Raw genomic sequence first — 7,578 nt, forward strand, 5'->3', positions numbered from 1 at the left:
CCGAATTTTGTAAAAAAAAAACTGCAGCCGCAGCGGGCACGCGGTCGGCCGAAGGCCTTTAGGCCCATGCGAGCTGCTCACCTCTTTTCATCTCTGTTTCGTATATTTTCGTCTACGTTTAGTCCCACATTGCCTAGCCTTTGACATCTAAGCCTCTTTTCCACCAATAAATATAGACCTATAGAGCCTCCAAAAATCATCCGATTCGGGTTAAATCAATATTTTGGTTTGACTAGATTCATTTAAGAAAAATATATTTCTCCTCTCCGGCGCGACTTCTAGAAATTTTCTCTTCTCTCCAAAGTCATCTTTTCTCTGCCTTATAAAGGTATCTTTCTTTGTTTTTTTCTTCTTATACTTCTGTAGTTTATTATTTTTAGACTAATACGATAAAATAATTAGATTATCAATTAGTCTACGTAATTATACATTAGACCCTAGCCCGTAGCTATTTTTTTTTCTTCCGTAAAACAGCTTGGCCCTGATTTTTCAAATAGCCATAACTTTTAACTCGTTTGTCCAAATCCAACGAAACCAACGCCACTTCTTCGTTATGATCCCCTCTATCCAGTAATCCAACCCAAACATGTTTTTGAAATTTTAAAATTTGAATTAGACCAGATTTGTATTCAAACTTTGTTTGATCATAACTTGAGTTTCGTGGCTCCGTTTGAGTTGATTCTTTTGCAAATCGAAGCTTTTGACCTAAACTTTCTGATAAGGCCAAATTCACATAATTTTGGCACTGTTAAAAATTGTTTTATGTTGCAAGAGTTATTTGCTTGGTTTTGAAGTTTTTCGAATCGTCTTCTTCGATCTTTCTGATATTTTGAGTGATTGCTTATGTGTGGTTACTATTGCTTGCTTACGATAGATTGATCGGAGTGTGACGAGTAGAACTATCAAGAGTTATGAGTGCGAATCATCTTCATCAACATTGCAGGCAAGTTCACACTTTGATCATATCCCCCTTCATACCCAGTTTTTATGCATTAGTTTCACCCTCAAACATTGCATGAGTAGGATTGATAACATGTGAGTATTGGGAAGTAGTTGATGAGGTAGGAACCTATTGCCCTGCATTCAAACCTTGCGAGTTACTATTATGTTATGCTTATATTGCCATGCTATGCTCGTAGATGTGGATTGGGTTTGAGAGTATTTCATGACAGATGTGAGATTGTTAATTAATGGTTTACTTAAGGTGGCAACTTTAACACACATCTGGGTGGATTGAGGCACCTGGGTATTTCAGCGATTGCCTGTCTAGGCACCTGGGTATTCCAGGATTGCCTGTTTTTTTATGGACCGCCACCCAGGCTCAAAGGGATCATGAGATTATTCATACTAGAAACTTCTGTGTGCAGCCACAAGCTATTATGGGCTCTAGCATAGTTGATTAAGTCGTGTGAACTCTTATAGTGGTAGACTAGCAGATGTAGGGGTTGTAGGTGGTACGGTCTACCCATCGTAAGGTGCAAATGCTTCTGAAAGACTATGTCTCGGTCATCCGTTTCTCAAACACCATGTAGTGCGAGAAATCCAACGAAGGAGATCGAGTCTTGTGGGGAAAAGTGCCCAAACCTCTGCAGAGTGTATAAACTAATCATGATTAGCCGTGTCCCCGGTTATGGACGTTTTGAGTATCTGGTACTTGGATTATCATGTGAATCTCATCATGTGACTTTAGATAATTTTGTTGGGTTTAATGATGTTACTTAATTGGGATTGAGAATGTTGTCAACCATTCTCAATGATTAACAACCACCATGATAGTTAAATAAAATTTATTCCTTTGTAGTAGGGAAAAATTGGCTTTTCGCAGAAACCTTATAACCATAGAGCTTTTCCACCAGCCAAATATGCATGTAGTGATAGCCTTTATTCATCATTCTCTATGGTGTGAATTTGCGAGTACATTCAATGTACTGACCCTTTGTGGCTGCAACGTCTCATGTTGCAGGAATCTTACGACGAGTAAGTGATACGTTAGGGTTACTATTTCTACACTCAACTTTGCCGTTGGTGTTGATGGGAATCCACAACCTTGTTACTTCCGCTATTTGGATTGAGGTAATAGTATTTACGTTACTTTTTACATATGATTTACCTCTGTTATAAATCCTCGAGTACTGTGTGTGTCAGCATACCGATCCAGGGATGACACTTAAGCACAGAGACTTGACCGTCTGAGGTCGGGTCGCTACAAAAGGGAGTTGAGAACCCCCTTGCAGACAACTTGTCTAGGCTAGAGAATGTTCTTGATGACCCACTACCTATTGATGATAGCTTTCCTGATGAACAATTAGCTGTCATAAATGCCTCTCGTACCGCTCCATGGTATGCTGATTATGCTAATTATATTGTTACTAAGTTTATACCACCTAGTTTCACATACCAGCAAAAGAAAAAGTTCTTCTATGATTTAAGACATTACTTTTGGGATGACCCACACCTTTATAAAGGAGTAGATGGTGTCATTAGACGTTGTGTACCTGAGCATGAACAGGAACAGATCCTATGCAAGTGTCACTCCGAGGCTTATGGAGGACACCACGCTGGAGATAGAACTGCTCATAAGGTATTGCAATCCGGTTTTTATTGGCCTACTCTCTTCAAGGATGCCCATAAGTTTGTCTTGTCTTGTGATGAATGTCAAAGAATTGGTAATATTAGTAGACGTCAAGAAATGCCTATGAATTATTCACTTGTTATTGAACCATTTGATGTTTGGGGTTTTGATTCTATGGGACCTTTTCCTTCCTCTAATGGGTATACACATATTTTAGTTACTGTTGGTTACATTACTAAGTGGGTAGAAGCTATTCCAACTAGTAGTGTTGATCATAACACCTCTATTAAGATGCTTAAAGAAGTTATTTTTCCGAGGTTTGGACTCCCTAGATATTTAATGACTGATGGTGGTTCACATTTTATTCATGGTGCTTTTCCTAAAATGCTTGCTAAGTATGATGTTAATCATAGAATTGCATCTCCTTATCACCCACAGTCTAGCAGTCAAGTAGAACTGAGCAATGGAGAGCTTAAATTAATTTTGCAAAACACTGTTAATAGATCTAGAAAGAATTGATCCAAGAAACTTGATGATGCATCATGGGCATATAGGACTGCATACAAAAATCCTATGGGTATGTCTCCGTATAAAATGGTTTATAGTAAAGCATGTCACTTACCTCTCGAACTAGAACATAAGGCATATTGGGCCATTAAAGAGCTCAATTATGATTTCAAACTTGCTGGTGAGAAGAGGTTATTTGACATTAGCTCACTTGATGAATCGAGAACCCAGGCCTATGAAAATGCCAAACTGTTTAAAGAAAAGGTTAAAAGATGGCATGACAAAAGGATACAAAAACGTGAGTTTAATGTAGGTGATTATGTTTTGTTATACAACTCTCGTTTAAGATTTTTTGCAGGCAAACTCCTCTCAAAATGGGAAGGTCCTTACATTATCGAGGAGGTCTATCGTTCTGGTGCCATAAAAATCAACAACTTCGAAGGCACAAATCCAAGGGTGGTGAACGGTCAAAGAATCAGACATTATATCTCAGGTAATCCTATAAATGTTGAAACTAATGTTTTTGAAACCGTAACCCCAGAGGAATACATAAAGGACACTTTCCAGAACGTTTCAGACTCCGAAAAGGAATAGGTATGAGGTACGGTAAGTAAACCGACTCCAAAACAGTTATAATATCAATTTTTATCCATTTTGGAATATTTAATAAAATAGGAAAATAAGAACCAGCTCGGGAAGGACACAAGGCATCCACGAGGGTGGAGGGCGCGCCCTACCCCCTGGGCGTGCCCCCCGGCACGATACTTGTGGCACGTCGTGTGCCTTCCGGACTCCGTTTTCTTGCACGATACTTCTTTTGGTCGGTAAAAAATCATTATATACTCTCCCGAAGGTTTTGACCACCGTACCACACAAATATCTCCTGTTTTTGTTTTGAGCTGTTTCCTGCCAGGGTTATCAAGGCCAGGCATCATGTCATCTCCCTCCTCCTCCAACAATGAGGGAAACGATGCTTGGCTAATGAAGATAGAGCTGAAGAGAGAAGAGCCCGGAGAGATCAACAAGGATGATGGGATCAAGAAGGCCATGGGGGATCAAGTTCCGGCAGTAGTAGAAGAAGACATCCTTCAACCTCATCACAATATCTTTACCCCAACAGAGATTGAAGCTTTCAAGATGATTGAGTTAGCTCGCATTCAAAACAAGTATCTCACAAGTGAAAATATTTTGTTGAAGGAGCATATCATCACACTCAAGGGAATTATCCGCAAATTGGAGGATCTCCTATGCTCGATGTGCGACTATCCATCATCACCAACACCTTCTTCACCAACAAAGAAGAACTGAGCATATGGGTATGGGCACCCCACTTGGCAACTGCCATGCTTGGGGGAGTGCCCCGGTATCATATCACCATCACACTTTTATCTTTACCGTTTTTCTTAGTTCGATCCTTTTGGTAATATCTTGATATAGTAGAATAAAGTTTTAGTATGATCTAGTTTTGAGTTTTGCTTTATGATCCTTCTACATAATCGAGTCCGTGAGCTATATATAATAAATATTAGTGTTGAGTCAAGGGCTTGATTATCTTGCTATGATCTCGAGGTAATAAAATAAAAGAGAAAGAATAAAAAGAAATAAAGAGATCATATGGATATGATGGAGAGTAATGACTTCACATACAAAGATTACGATGAATAAAAGTTGTTGAGAGTTGATAAGCATAGTTTTGGTCATCGTTGCAATTAATAGGAAGTAATAAATAAAGAGAGGTTTTCACATATAAATAGACTATCTTGGACATCTTTTATGATTGTGAGCACTCATTAAAATATGATATGCTAAAGAGTTGATGTTGGACAAGGAAGACATCGTAATGGGTTATGTTTTCTTACATCTAAAATAAATTATATTGTCATGGATCATCCAACGTGTTGAGCTTGCCTTTCCCTCTCATGCTAGCCAAATTCTTTGCACCAAGTAGAGATACTACTTGTGCTTCCAAATACCTTTAAAACCAGTTTTTCCATGAGAGTCCACCATATCTACCTATGGATTGAGTAAGATCCCTCAAGCAAGTTTTCATCGTTGCAAGCAATAAAAATTGCTCTCTAAATATGTATGATTTATTAGTGTGGAGAATATAAGCTTTATATGATCTTGTGATGTGGAAGAAATAAAAGCGATGGACTGCATAATAAAGGTCCATATCACAAGTGGCAATATAAAGTGACATTCTTTTGCATTAAGACTTCATGCATCCAACCATAAAAGCACATGACAACCTCTTCTTCCCTCTGCGAAGGGCCTATCTTTTATTCTTGTTTTATACTTCATGCAAAGAGTCATGGTGATCTTCACCTTTCCTTTTTACATTTTATCCTTTGGCAAGAACAATGTGTTGGAAAGATCCAGATATATATATCTAATTGGATGTGAGTTTTCATGAACTATTATTGTTGACATTACCCTTGAGGTAAAAGGTTGGGAGGCAAAACTATAAGCCCCTATCTTTCTCTGTGTCCGATTAAAACTACAAACCCATAAATATTGCGTGAGTGTTAGCAATTGTGAAAGACTAAATGATGGTTCAATATGTGGACTTGCTGAAAAGCTCTTATTGACTCTTTCCTATGTTATGATAAATTGCAATTGCCTCAATGACTGAGATTATAGTTTGTTGGTTCTCAATGAAGTTTCTAATTCATGGATGAAAAAATCATAAGCTAGTTCACGGGACGAAACTCCGCCGCCACAAGGCGGAACCCTGGCAGAACGAATCTAGGGCTCCGGCGGAGCTGTTCTGCCGGGGAAACTTCCCTCCAGGAGGGGGAAATCATCACCATTGTCATCACCATCGATCCTCTCATCAAGAGGGGGTCAATCTCCATCAACATCTTCACCAGCACCATCTCATCTCAAACCCTAGTTCATCTCCTGTATCCAATCTTTGTCCCAAAGCCTCAGATTGGTACATGTGGGTTGCTAGTAGTGTTGATTACTCCTTGTAGTTGATGCTAGTTGGTTTATTCGGTGGAAGATCATATGTTCAGATCCTTTATGCATATTAATACCCCTCTGATTATGAACATGAATATGATTTGTGAGTAGTTACGTTTGTTCCTGAGGACATGGGAGAAGTCTTGCTATAAGTAGTCATGTGAATTTGGTATTCATTCGATATTTTGATGAGATGTATGTTGCCTCTCCTCTAGTGGTGTCATGTGAACATCGACTATATGACACTTCACCATTGTTTGGGCCTAGGGGAAGGCATTAGGAAGTAATAAGTAGATGATGGGTTGCTAGAGTGACAGAAGCTTAAACCCTGGTTTATGTGTTGCTTCGTAAGGGGCTGATTTGGATCCATATGTTTCAAGCTATGGTTAGGTTTACCTTAATACTTCTGTTGTAGTTGCGGATGCTTGCAATAGGGGTTAATCATAAGTGGGATGCTTGTCCAAGGAAGGACAATACCCAAGCACCGTTCCACCCACATATCAAATTATCAAAGTACCGAACGCGAATCATATGAGCGTGTTGAAAACTAGCTTCACGATAATTCCCATGTGTCCTCGGGAGCGCTTTCCTTTATATAAAAGGATTGGTCCATCTTGCTGCACCTTATTTACTTTTATTACTTGTTACTCGTTACAAATTACCTTATTACAAAACTATCTGTTACCGATAATTTCAGTGCTTGGAGAGAATACCTTTCTGAAAACTGCTTATCATTTCCTTCTGCTCCTCGTTGGGTTCGACACTCTTACTTATCGAAAGGACTACGATAGATCCCCTATACTTGTGGGTCATCAGTTCATCAATGTAATGAAGGCATGTATTCTGAATATAGTCATACATGCTTATGGAAAAGAACTTGCATGACATCTTTTGTCCTACCCTCCTGTGGTAGCGGGGTCCTATTGGAAACTAAGGGATATTAAGGCCTCCTTTTAATAGAGTACCAGAACAAAGAATTAACACTTAGTGAATACATGAACTCCTCAAACTACGGTCATCACTGGGAGTGGTCCCGATTACTGTCACTTCGGGGTTACCGGATCGTAACACATGGTAGGTGACTATTGACTTGCAAAATAGGATCAAGAACTCACATATATTCATGAAAACATAATAGGTTCAGATCTGAAATCATGGAACTCGGGCCCTAGTGACAAGCATTAAGCATAGCAAAGTCATAGCAACATCAATCTTAGAACATAATGGATACTAGGGATCAAACCCTAAAAAAACTAATTCGATTACATGGTAAATCTCATCCAACCCATCACCGTTCAACAAGCCTATGATGGAATTACTCACGCACGGCGGTGAGCATCATGAAATTGGTGATGGAGGAAGGCTGATGATGACGATGGCGATGGATTCCCCTCTCCAGAGCCCCGAACGGACTCCAGATCAGCCCTCCTGAGAGAGATTAGGGCTTGGGGCGGCTCCGTATTGTAAAACGCGATGAATCCTTCTCTCTAATATTTTTCTCCCCGAACGTGAATATAAAGAGTTGGAGTTGATGT

Source organism: Triticum dicoccoides, chromosome 7A, assembly GCF_002162155.2.
Source record: "Triticum dicoccoides isolate Atlit2015 ecotype Zavitan chromosome 7A, WEW_v2.0, whole genome shotgun sequence".
NCBI classification, from domain to species: domain Eukaryota; kingdom Viridiplantae; phylum Streptophyta; class Magnoliopsida; order Poales; family Poaceae; genus Triticum; species Triticum dicoccoides.